This window comes from Cricetulus griseus, chromosome 2 (genome assembly GCF_003668045.3).
Source record: "Cricetulus griseus strain 17A/GY chromosome 2, alternate assembly CriGri-PICRH-1.0, whole genome shotgun sequence".
Lineage (NCBI taxonomy): Eukaryota > Metazoa > Chordata > Mammalia > Rodentia > Cricetidae > Cricetulus > Cricetulus griseus.
The window spans coordinates 141,629,947-141,642,656 of record NC_048595.1 but is presented as its reverse complement, the minus strand read 5'-3'; positions in this window follow the sequence as shown (position 1 = coordinate 141,642,656).

The following is a 12,710-nucleotide window of genomic DNA, read 5'->3' as shown; positions in this document are numbered from 1 at the left end:
AAAAAAAAGAAGATTAGCAGTTTTAAACTTCTGTTCACGGGGTATGACTTTTCTAAGCCAAGAGGTTTGCAAGATTTTTCTGGAATCCTCCAAAAGCTCTTTAGTAGTTAGTATTTAGTCAGAATCTCTAGAAGGATCCTCTTGGACTGCTAGTTTCCAAGGTGATTCCACAATGAAAAGCAGTGAAAATAAAGCACCCAAAAAATGACAGCTTCAGTGTTTAGCAGGTGGAGTCAATGCAAGGGGAAGGAGGTATTAATGGGTCCTTCTTCATATTAATGCTCCTCAGAAACCATCTCAAGCATTCCAGTCCAGTCTTGCTATGACCTTAAGCAAGTCATTGCTCCTAATACTTCATTCCATTTCCTCATCTGAGAAATGGGGAGTATAATATGAAAATGAAAGGAATTATTAAATTCAAAGCACTTAAGCAAGGGGCTGAGACTACACAATATAAATGCTGCATCAATGTCTACTAAATAAAAATGGACTTCTAAGAAATCAGGCTATGGTGTTGGTTTTATTGTTTCCTTTTTTTTGTTTTTTTTGAGACAGGGTTTCTCTGTGGCTTTGGAAGCTGTCTTGGAACTAGCTCTTGTAGACAGGCTGGTCTCACAGAGATCCACCTGCCTCTGCCTCCTGAGTGCCAGGATTTAAAGGCATGTGTCACCACTGCCAGGCTGCAGCCTATGTTTTATTTAACGAGGTACTGTTAATGTTTTGCTTGCTTGTTATATGTTTGTTTGCTGTGCTAGGGATTAAGGTATATCATTGCTACCCTTTGCCAATAAAAAAGGCACAGTTTTATTTTATGTAGTATAGTGCTTTAATTCCTTCTGAAAAGTTTTAATCATGTTTTTTACATAAGCAATATGCTCACTATGAAGAAGAAAAAAGAAACATAGAAATGCAAAATAGAATACACAATTCTATCATCAGAAGGTTGCGGGGGTATATTGTTTATGATGTAATAAAGCTACTGGAGACTAGAAAAGCAAAGCAGCTTGCCACTAGAGAAGTCTCACCTCTACCATTGCTCAAACCGAAGGGGTGATCCACTGAACCTCAGATTATATCTCCAGACTGCACGCTCTACACCAAGACTCAGAATCCTAGACTGCTCTTTGAGACTGCACTGAGCTTCTTACATGCTCTAGTGCTGTGATTATAAGTGTGAGCTGCATTTTTCTTTTAGACTGATTCATTCTCATGTAGCCCTGGATGGCCTTGAACTAAGAGAGATTTGCCTCTGTCTCCTGAATCCTGGGATTAAAGGTGTGTGCCAGCATTGCTCAGCTTCTATAGCTATCTAGTGTGGATGTCTTTGCATTCTGATGTCCAGTGGCTTTATTAGATCATAAACAATATGTCACCATAGAAGATTATTATATTTAAGCATATAATTTAGATTGGTACATACACATGTACACATATTTAAGATTATTACAGTGAAAGTAAGAAAACTTAATGTTGTAATCCAATCACCATTCCTCTCTAGTTTTGTGATATATTGATACTGTACACAGATAACCAGCCAACATGAAAAAGATGCTCAACAATTTTAACAGTGAAATAAAAATTCATTATAAGGATAAGTGTTGGGAGCTGCAAAGTACCGCGCCCAAAAGATGGCGCCGGTTTCCACCTTCCGCCAGCCTGACGGCGGGTGCTCTTTGTGGTAAACAACTCCTAATTTGGTAAAGGTCATGTATCCTCTTAATTCTGCTTGGAGACAACCAATCCTGGCGCACCACGTAGGGTTAGGTGATTGGTAGATGTAGACTATATCAGGCCCCGTCTTCCTCCACCCGGGGCCGCCATTTCACTGTAAAGTCAAGTTTCCGATTAAACTGTTGTGAAGAAGATTCCTCGGTGTTGCGTCGTTCTTGCTGGTCAAGGGTGGACGCCACAGATAAGGTCTTACTATATAGTCAGACTGGCCTTGGATTGAGAGTCCTATTGCTTCAATCTCCTGAGAGGTGAGATCAGGGGTATGACCTGCCACACTTAGTTTACATGAAATTCTAGAAAAGGCCCAATGATAACAAAAGCAAGCAGCTGTTGGGGAAGGCTGATTGAGATGGGGAATGAAGAATCTTTTGAAACAGATGGAATTGTTCCAAATGTTAATTATGGGATGACTGTGTGATTCTGTGTGTTTTCCAGAAGTCAAAATGATAACTGGAAGTATAATTTTGAATTAAGTATGCAAACTATATTAGTTGGAGTTCAATAAGCTGTGAAATATTTATGGTATTTTGCTACAAACTCTGATGATTGATATACTGAGTCTAGGTTTATGATAGAAGACATGGGACATGAATTCTATGTAAGGGATAAACAGGCAGATAGGTGATAGAACATTTTATCTTTCTCTTCATAGGGGAAGATGTCTTCCTACACAGCTTATATTTTGTTTATTATTTGGCCTGCACTTTATATTTCATGATATCTTCACTGGCCAGCAATTGAATTACAGTAGAAAAAATGATCTTTCTTTTCCACAAAGAATGAAGATAATCTATTAGTGATTGTTGTAAGTATATAAGAAAACTATTGTGCTCTTATGTGTGAACAATTACTAAAATTTCGTTTGTTATAAGTTTTTCATTTGCTTTATTTAACTAATTTAATAAATTTATTAATTTGATGAATTAATTTAATAAGAAAATAGTTTTTCTTTTTGCTTTTTTATTTAAACAAATCATATTATTTGGACATTATTAAAAATTGTGTTTCTCCACAGATGCAGATACCCAGAGCTAAACATTAGATGGAGCTTGCTGAAGACCAGGAGGAAGGATTATAGGAGCCAAAGGGATCAAGGACACCAAGAAAACATGGGGCTCATGGAAACTGAAGCAACAATTATGGAGCCTGCAAGGGTCTACACTTAGTCCTTTGCATATACACTGTGATTGTTTAGATTGGGGTGTCTGTGGGACTCCTAACTATGAGGCTAAGAATGTCTCTGACTCATTTGCCTGCTCTTGGAGCCCTTTTCCTCATTGGATTGCTTAATCCAGCCTTGATATAAAGGTTTGTGCCTAGTCTTTTGTAACTTGTTTGGCATGTTCAGTTGATATCCCTGGAAGCCCTGTTCTTTTCTGAAGAGAAACAGAGGAGTGGATCTGGGGGAGAGAGGTGTGGGGTGGAAACCAGGAGGAGTAGAGGGAAGAAGGGAAGACTGTCTTCAGGATGTATTTCATGAGAGAGGAATTTTAAAAAAGGTGTTCCTCTCCTTTTGACATAAGCAAGTATTTCAGGAGCTGGAGAGATATCTCAGTTGATTAAAGCACTTAATACTTTTGCAGAAGGCTCAAGTTTGATAACCAGATGGCCCATGTTGGAGAGCACACAATGGCCTGTAACTCCAGCTCTTGGGGCATCTGACACTTTTGATCTCTGGCCCCAGCACTGGTACTCATATGTACACCCCCACACACACACACACAAACACATACTCACAGATCTTAAAAACACAAAACACAAAGAATACACTTCATTTTACTCAAATTACATTGTTTGACACTTCCCAAAATAAGTTAAATAAATAACAATGAGTTTCCTACTTGTATTATTTATAAGTCTAAAATTGTGTTACAGTGTTACACTAAATATGATGACAGCTATTCAAATGGAATATTTATACTAAAAACTATTCATCATTGTTTGAATCTTACTTCTCATATGAATAGATATTAATGTTACAATTTGTGTCTGAAAAATGTCTATGATTTTGTTCCTATGGCCTCCAAGAAAAATTAATTCATTTCTAACACTATCATATTTAAGTTCTCCTTTACAGAGAATGCTCAGATTGTTTGTTGTTATTTTGTTTGGGGATTTGCATCTATCTTCTGAAGATTTATGGTTATCCATTTTGTCATTATTCTTCTGGTCAGGTTATTTAGCAGAATAATTTTACTGTTTTATTATTATTTACAAGAAGTTACAATTTTGTCTTTCTATGGGATAATCTTAAAGACTGGAATTTATGTTTTCTTTAGTTTCAATTAACTTAACTATTAAACAGTAGCTCATGTGTCTTTGGAGAAAAATATATTTCATGGGATCTTAAGATTAATGTTTACTTATTCAATTTTTTCTGCTCTTAATTAAATTTCAGTTCTCTAAATTGTTCATGGAAACTATTTTTATAAACTACTGTTATGTAATTTTATATATTGTATTCTTTTATAGTTAAAATGTTCTTTCTCATAATGTACGAATCTTCTGTCTCATGTGTGTACACAAGTACATGTGTACAGTGTGTGCACATGCATGTATGTGCAAATGTGTTTGAATGTATATGTGTTCATGTCTATGTATTTACCTGTGAATGTGCATTTCTATACGTGTTTGTTGGTGTGTGTATCTTATCTGATGGAGCCTGGAGGATGTTTGTGTTTTTGCTTACAAAAGATGTGTTTTTTATTCATTAGTTAACTGATTTGTTAACTGTGCTCTATATAGTTTCTTCAATTTTCAGTTTACTTTACTTCTTGTATTTGTATGAAAATGTTCCCTGCAGCTATGCTTGTTTTACACTAGGACTTGTCATTAAGATTGCTAATTACTTTGGCAAAACTTAATTATAATAGAATCCTGATATTCAGTTGGTCAACAATGTGATATGCTTGAATACTACATTTCTCTGCTGTCTTGAAGAATGATATGATAATGTAAGTAGAAAGAACTTTCAGGTGGGTTTTTAGGGCATTTATGTAGCCAGCTTTCTTGTCTGACCATCTTTTGGCCACTAGTCCACAAAAAAATGACCTGGAGACTTAATTACTAATTACAAAAGCTTGGCCTGAGTTTAGGCTTGTTCCTAACTAGACTTTCTAACTTAATTAACTGATGGGGGAAGCCCTTCTGTGTATGTTACACATTAATGAATAAAACACTGGTTGGCTGATTGGCCAGGCAGAAAGTGATGTAGCTAGGAAGAATCAGAATATAAGCAGGGACAAACAGGAAATTGCTCTTCTCTATTCTCTGTGGAGATGCTGAACAGTCGAGATGTAGGATGGCAAAGGAGTAAGAGGTCCCTGGATCATTCTCTGGTAAAATAAGACCACATTAAAATACATGGATTGATAGAAAATGGGTTAATATTTAAGACTGAGCTAGCAAATAAGAAACCTTAGCCAATTGGCCAACTGTTTCATAAATAAGTGTTTGTGTGTTCATTTGGGACTGACATAGCTCTGGGACCAGGCTGGTGGGAAGAATGTTTGTGGCAATCCATATTTTTTATCTACATTCTGCCATGTGGTTAGATTAGATCTTCTTAGTATGGTACATCCAACTTGCTCTTAGTCTGCTGGAGAAATTGTGTACCAAGATTCCTCCTCCAAGTTTCTCTCTCTCAGCCTAGAAGTTCTGTCTATTTTCTCCTGCCTAGCTATTGGTCGATTAGCTCTTTATTAAACCCATCAGAAGGTGCCTTAGGAAGAGATACATCTTTACAGTGTAAACAAATATTCTGTAACACATTTACTTTCCTTCTGCTGGAATATTGGTGTGATGGCCCGAAATCCAGTAGCCATCTCATGACTTGGAAAATGGAGTTGATGTTAGAAGAATTGTATAGCATAAGGACCTTGGGCTTGTAATGTCATAAGACATCTGCCCCACAACCCTTATCTGTTTACCTGTAGGTTACTTTTGATATAAGAGAAAACAAAACAAAACAAAACAAAAAAACTTGCCACCATCTACCCACTTTCACCTATCCTATTATAGGCTATTCTAACAGCAAAAATTATTCTTTCAAAAGGAAAATTAGACTAGGAACCTCCTTTGTCTCAGTCATTATTTCCCTTGAATCCAATGTTATGATCTTTGATATTAACATTTTAAACATATTTGATGCCTTTCTAACAATATTTGTCCCTTAGTGTTTAGCTCTTTTGGTCATGTAGTTTTGGGTATACATAATGTATAAACTCCTTAATATGAAATGTAACTTTCATTGTACTATTTAATAATGGTCTTTTATACTTACATTGTACCAATTATTGACTTTGATTAAGTAACCACAGCTTTTGTGAGCTGCCATGTGCAGCCTCATTCTCATTTTACAGATAGAAGAACAGAGGCTAAAATATGCGAAATGGTTTGATCAATATGAAACTTCTGATTCACAGCATAGGAATATGTGATTCTAGCAGTCTCCAAGCTTCACAATGTGTTCTGTCAACTGATAGTCACTGGAATGGGCATGTCCTAGAGGTGCAGCTACACTAGCATTTGGGCTTCTCGTATCAGATGATAGTGGTGTTCAATCATTCTTTGTTATTACCGGTCCCAGGATTCCTGTAACTTGTCTGCTGGATGAGCAGGCGGTTTGCATTCTAGAACAGAGAATCCAGTATAATCACATGATTGCTAAGATGTCTCCAATTTCATACAGACACAAATGTCTTAAGTAAACTATGAGCAAAATACAAGTGATATTTTTAATTATTGCCTTATTTGTGAACTAGTAATTTAAAGTCAATGTTCATTAGGCATTTTATTCAAGGCTCTCTCTTTTTGGTTCATGTGCCATAGATGACAGTAATATAACTTCTTAAATTTAGAACTTCAGGAAATGAAGTAGCCCCATATGGATTATGAGTCCTTAATCCAAATGCTAAAATGTATGTTTTAGAAACTCTTCACTACCATGTAACATCATGAAAATATGAGAGGACACAAGAGGAGAAAGAACAGAGCACACTCTTTAATACAGGGTCTTCTCAAATCTTAGCTTCCACAAATGAGTACTTACTCACTAGATAAAGCTGATTTTGAACTCCTGCCATGAATGTGGTAACAAAAGCTGACCACTTAGTCTGTGATATGCTTTAGAGACATGTTCATGTGGTAGGAAATAAACATTCTCTCTTCTGTATGAGTCTATTCATGAGTTAATCAGAGGAGGGAAAGTTTCAGCAGAACGCAAATACAAAGCACAATACTTCTCAAAAGCTTTGATATCGACCATGTAATTTGCAAAGTATTATTCACAACCCTGCTTTAAAGATGTTAAACAGGCATTTCCTTGTGCAGACAGTTTTGTTATCTAAGAGGAACTCCAGATAATAAGGATAAGAAACAGGTAGGGCAGCACTTTGCAGAACATTTTTGTGTTGATAACTGTGTCTGGAGAAGATGAGCCAGCAGATTTTTTTTTTTTTTGATTTCTAAAAAAAATTTTTTTATTAGTTCAAGTTAGGCAACAAGCTTGTTTCACATGTATGTCCCTTCTCCCTCTCCCTTCCCTCACCCCCACCTTACCCCCTACCCCATCCACCCAGACTCCCCAGGCAGGGTAGGGCCCTCAGTGAGGGCCCTGCAAAGTCCACCAAATCTTCCTGTGCTGGGCCTGGGCCCTTCCCCATGTGTCCAGGGCCAGAGTGTATCCCTTCACGTGGGATGGGCTCTCAAAGTCCCTTCTTACACCAGAGCCAGCAGATTATTTTAAGAAGACGTTACTCACATTCTTCAGTGCAGCTTAGCATGGATGTAAGGTTTCAGAAAAGTGAGATCCCCCTGCAAACACAGTGCGGTGGTAATTGTACAAGCTTATCAAGTTAAGCTTAAGACCAATTTGCTATTAAAAATGATGGCACCATCAACTTTTAGAATTCTTTTGGGATTAAATTGACATAGACTAAAATTAATGACTTCTGGAAAAAATCTTTCTAGATTTTCTTTATGCTTTTGGCTTAAAACAGTTTCAAATTTTCACAGCAGTATCATTAACAATTAATATGAAAACAGAAGAAAGCCTTTTACTCATAGACAATGACAAAAACGTACTATGAGCTGACAGTATCTTTATTGTTCATGAATAGGAAGTAAAGTGAAGCTTTTTTGGAAACTTTAGGTTATTAAGCCATGAACCTAATAGCTTTTTTATTAAATTTAATATTAAACAAACACAAAAATTCCAGATTTGGCAGATAATTTATTTTATACAGGAAGAAAATAATATTTTTTGAAGTGTCATTAACATTAAAGTTAAACATCAGAACATAAGTACCTTCTCCTGGCACTTGAAACTTAAAAATGTAAATAAGACTTGTTCTTTGTGAACAAGTATTCAAATATATGAGCCTATGAGGATCATTCTCATTCAGGCCATGACATTCCATCCCCTGGTCTCCACAAGCATGTTCCCATACCATAATGCAAAAATGCATTAAGTCCAAAATACCCATAGTTGTTAAGTTTCAACACTGTATAAAAACTCAAAGTCGCTTCTGAGATTGAGCAATTTATAAGCCCCTATGAGATTAAAATACATATTATACACTCACAATATATAATGGCACATAATACACAGTATTATTCAAAAAGGGAGGAATTGGGGCATAGTGAGGAAATACTGGACCAAAGAAAAATTAAAAACCAGCAGTTCAAACTCCAAATTTTTTACCCTGTGTCTGATCTCAAAGGGCTTCCATAGCTATTCTCTTTCAGCATTAAAAAATTTCTTACAACCTTTATTGATTCTTTGTGGATTTCACATCATGCATCCCAATTCCACTTTTCTCCCTGTACTCTTGCATGTAGCCTCTGCCCTTGCAACCCCCCAAACAAAACAAAATTTAAAAGAAAAACATCCCAAACTAAACCAAACTAAAAGAAAAAAAAAAGAGAAGAATCTCAGTTAGGAAGCTGTAGTGTTGCCCAGTGAGTCACACAGTTCACATTAGTCAATTTATCTTTACTTGTGTTCATTGTATGAGTCATTGGTATGGTTCAAGGCCTCTGGAGTTCTTTCAGCTTTCGTGCCTGCAACACACTTCTCTCTGTTTGGCTAGTTATAATTGCTGTATGCAGCTCTTCTTGGCAAGTATCCCACAGTTTGGCACCTCTAATACCTTGTATTCATCCACACAATTCAGGCTTCACTTTCACAGCTTCATTCAATGGCTTCTCCAGGCCCCACACAGGATGTTCTCTGACACACATTGCCTGGTCTCAGAGGAATTAATGTTCCATTACCCTTTCATTCGTGTAGTCTTCAGAACTCTAAAGCCAGAACCACTGGAGAACACTGCCAAGTTTTGCTGCCTACTTGGGGAAGGATTAGATTGGTGCCCTTGAGTCACATTTTCAGTGAGTGGCTTTTGTGTGTTGTCTTTTAAAAGCTGAGAATTCTTCAGGCATTACATTTTCATAAGTTGGAAGCCTAGTGAGTTGGAGGTCTGTCCCTGAGGGTACCCTCCCTGTATTTCATTGCTGATCAGTCCTTCCTTTAATCTCGTAACTCTTTCAGGACAAGCTTGGCTCCGGGAACTCCTTTTCTCTTCAAAGTGTAAACCTTGCACTTCCTTTTACCCCACTTGCTCTTTTTCATTGTACAGTTGTAGAAGAGTGATGACTAGTTATAGTGCTGCAGAGTCAATATCAGGTTTTCTTGACATCTCTTCCACCACAGAAAGGAGTTCACTACATTTCAATTTAACATTAGGGAAATTCGTAGGATGAGAGCACAGAGCATCTCTTCTTTCCAAACTATCACAAGAATGGTTTCTATAAACGCTGCTAATATTTTTCATACCCTCTTTAGGTGGATATGTGTAGTCCACATTGCTCTCATCACTATTGTCTTCTAAGCATCTAATAGAATGGTCCATTCATTTTGCTTATAGTGTACTACTACTTTTCTAGTCGAGAGGTCCACAGTCTCACACGTTCCTCTAAAATACCACATTGTCAGATCTGTCACAACAATGCCCACTGCTTAGTACCAACTTCTGTCTTGGTTACTTATTTGTTGCAGTGGTAACACCATAACCAAGGAAAATTACAAAAGAGAGCATTTAATTGGACTTACAGTTTCAGAGGTTTGGAGACTATGACGACAGAGTAAAGGCATGTTGACAGGAAAAGCTGAGGGCTCCCATCATGATCAGGGGGAGAGCACACTGTGAATAGCAAAATCTTTTGACACCTCAAGCCTGCCTCATGTTACACACCTCTAACAAAGCCACACCTCCTAATCCTTCCCAAACAGTTCCTAGTGTTCAAATATGTGAGCATTTGGGGCCCATTGTCATTCAAATCACCACAACAATTAAAGGAAAAAAATTATTCAGATCACGATTTCACAAATTTCAGTCTATTGTAAGCCAGCTCCATTACTGTGTCCTCAGGTAAGGCTCAGCATCATAGCAGGAAGAATATGATGGCGAAACGCAGTTTTCCTAATGACAGACAAGCAGAGAATACTTTAGAAGCACTGCTTCCCAAATACTGGTGACCCATCTCCAACAACTACAGCAACCAGCATCACCTGGGAACAAATCCATCAACAAAGGAAGTTTCGAATACACTGTATATTCCAGATATGACATCCATTTTCCTGACTGATATGGAGTCATAAAGTTTTCAGAATAGCAGCACTGAGTGTATTTTATTTGAAGGCAGTTTGCTGTCTTCATTTATTTTGTTTTAAAATCTTTAGAAAGATGGCCTGCCAGAATCTCTTAGTACACTTGAAACAACCCTGCAAAGGCTGAGAGAAGGCCTATTTAAAGCTTCTATATGGGCACCTCAAAAGGATTCAGCTAGAGATAGTGCTCAGAGGTAGGCATTTGCTTAGCCTATCCAAAGCCCTATGTTCTATCTGAAGTCAAGACTGCACATGGGGCCTGAGCATCATCTGTGTTGAAGTGATCTGTAGTTGTAGTGCCAAGACAGTTACATGGGTGGTTTACTGTGTAACAAGTCCAGGCCTCTAAAAATGGTTTAGGCTTAGAGTAGACAAATGATACTTACATGGAGTAGTATGAAATGCAGGGCTACTGCTTATATGAGCAGTCAGAACAGTAGAAAATTGTCTGGGAAGTCAGATGGTAGAGGTTCAAAAAATTAAGGAGTAGCAGAATAATTGATAGTAACATTTTATGGAGAAGTCAAGCTGGCCGAGGATTGAGAAGTGATCAAAATATTGTAAATGATCTGTTAAATGGCTTTTTCTTGATATTTTAGTGGAAGTGGTAAGATCTAAATGTAAACTTTTAAAGACGTGAGGTATAAGAAGTTGGAGTTTGCAAGAAATGAACATTCTTCTGGAAAAAAAAATAGTTTAGCAAGTAAAAGAAATGGAAAGAAGCATTTTTATTACCATGGGAGACAAACAAGTTTGTAGCAAATGCTGTCAAAGATATAGAAGATTCAAGAAAAGGTGCATAACTGACAATAACTGCTTCGTGTATATGGGAAGCAGCATTGTCCATACGTGAGTTAAAAGTGGGTGCAGAGCCACCCTAAAGAGAAGGGGCTGGTAACATAAGAATGTTTGAAAGAGATGTATAAATTGAAAAAGTCTTATCTTGTTCAATTTTCATGTACCATATGGCATCTATGATAGGATGGAGTTTTAGACAGATATGGATAGTTTTAAAAAAGATAAAAGTATCTGGAAGGATAAACTTAGAAGTATAGTGGGAATCTGGCTCTTCCCATGTTCAGGTCCCAGTATCCATATCCTATATATTATAAATGCCTATAGATCTCCAGCTATAGGAGATCTAACACTGTCTTCTGCCCACTGTGGGCACTGCACTAATGTGTATACATCTACAACAGACATACAGACATACAGACATACAGACACACAGACACACACACAGACACAGACACAGACACACACACACACACACACACACACACACACACACACACACACACACACACACACTCACCATAAAACAAATCTGAAAAAATAAGACATAAAGTTTTAAAACTCACTGTAGACAAAAGTAGTGAGTAACCCAATTGAATTAATTGTAAGAAAAGGCATACATGTGTTATGACCCAGTCATCAAATAAATTAGGTTTTGGCACATCATATTCCCCAATTTGCCTCATTTAGAAAGTTAAGACTTCAAAGGTAAATAGATTCTAAAGTTTGACTAAGTTTCATATATTCAATCCCTTAATGTTTACTTGGACTCATTAGACAAATATAGAAACTATATTGTGGGGTAAATCTGAACCAAGTCAGGTACTGTGTGCACAAATTATTGAAATTTTTCCATTGTTGGGGGTTGGACTGAATATAAAAGGGAATGAAAATAGACTGTTAACTAGGAGACATCAGGAGTAACTGGAATATTTCTTTACAAACTCCACATCTACTAACAGCAGTTTCTAGCTCAGAGCAATCTTTAAATAAGCATGATCAAGAAATTAATGGAGGTAACCTGATATTAAGTGTTCTAATATAGGAAGGTACTTAAGAGGACTCTGGACTAAAGGGGACACTGTGACAGTGCAGAAGTAATGAAAAGAAAAAAAAAAAGCTTACCAACCATGGTAAGAGAGTGTTCAGGGTTTAGTAATCAGAGGAAATAATTCCAAATAGAATAATGGTCAAAACATTGCTCCATTAAAGGGAGATGAGAGTAGGTTGTTTGTTATGATCTAGGAAATGTGATAATTGAGCACTGGATGTAGCTAAGCAATTCTAGATGTAATCTGGTGCACATTCAACACCATAATCACAAATTAAACAAAAATGCAAATAACAACAATGGGTTCATGTAAACAAAGGGATACGAAGGAAAACTGAGTAAGTTGGGTAAGGACAAATAGCAGGCAGCAGTGATAGTCAGCACTCTTCTTCTTCAGTAAACCTGGAACACTAGTTGAACTGTTGGAAGGCTGGATCTTCTGCAGGGAGGCAGGTTTTCACTGTG